The sequence below is a fragment of the Hemiscyllium ocellatum genome, chromosome 10 (assembly GCF_020745735.1).
Source record: "Hemiscyllium ocellatum isolate sHemOce1 chromosome 10, sHemOce1.pat.X.cur, whole genome shotgun sequence".
In the NCBI taxonomy this organism is placed as follows: domain Eukaryota; kingdom Metazoa; phylum Chordata; class Chondrichthyes; order Orectolobiformes; family Hemiscylliidae; genus Hemiscyllium; species Hemiscyllium ocellatum.
This window is the reverse complement of record NC_083410.1, coordinates 43,483,950-43,484,959: the sequence shown is the minus strand read 5'-3', so window position 1 is coordinate 43,484,959 and position 1,010 is coordinate 43,483,950. Positions and strand designations below refer to the sequence as shown.

Genomic DNA, 1,010 nt, shown 5'->3' with positions numbered 1-1,010 from the left:
CTGTAACTTTTGAAAGGATTAAAGAACAGTTATTTTCTACTGATGCTTTAGCACATTACAATTCAGGTATTAAGTTTTCATTATACGTTATTCATTATAATATCCACAGATGGACTGTGAAGGCCAGACCAGAAGCAAACTGTAAATGTCAACTGAGAACACAAAAGCTAGTCTATTTCATGTTGGCAGCTTTGCCGCAGACTGAAGAGACTCACCCATAGAGAAGGAAGTACTAATAGTGACATGGCAATGTGAAAGATTCACAGATAATCTAATCTTTCAGAAATACTCTTACTCTACAGCTATAACTTATACTTCATTAGCAACTAAGGGAAGACTCAAGACAAATTTGTGCAGCTCAATAACCCGCCAACAGTGCACAGGGATCAGATAACCCTGTCTGTGAGGGCAGTTGAAGCATAGTCCAACAGCCTATGTGCTGAAACGGAATGACAAGCAGAAACATTTATCGACGTATGACCATAGAATGCTTACTGCAAAGTCAATATGAAGAAAAATTCTCCATAATAGACATCACAAAGGTACAGAAGAAGAGCACAGTAATCAGGGTGGTGGCCAGGCATATACTTAGCTGGCAGGGGAGATACCATGATCAATACGGTGGCGCTCCCAGGATGAGGCTATCCCATTGCACTTCGGGTGTGCTGACGCCTGTGATGTCCCCAAATGCGGGATACTCGACTGCAAAATTTGTGGTAGTGGGGGACTGCGTTTGTGCTCAAAATTTGTGGCGGCACGGTGGCACAGTTGTTAATACTGCTGTCTCACAGCGCCTGAGACCCGGGTTCTAATCCTGACTGACTGTGTGGAGTTTGCACGTTCTCCCCGTGTCGGCGTGGGTTTCCTCTGGGTGCTCCGGTTTCCTCCCACAGTCCAAAGATGTGCGGGTCAGGTGAATTGGCCATGCTAAATTGCCCGTAGTGTTAGGTAAGGGGTAAATGTAGGGGTAGGGGTATGGGTGGGTTGCGCTTCGGCGGGTCGGTGTGGAC

At 45.8% G+C, this 1,010-nt stretch overlaps 1 non-coding gene across 1 annotated transcript; it reads left to right on the top strand.

Moving 5' to 3' along the window:
- The first annotated feature begins 584 nt into the window (after positions 1 to 584).
- Positions 585 to 751, top strand: LOC132819925 (U1 spliceosomal RNA). The gene has a single exon (XR_009645142.1). It is a non-coding gene; the product is annotated as a U1 spliceosomal RNA (small nuclear RNA).
- The last annotated feature ends 259 nt before the right edge of the window (positions 752 to 1,010 follow it).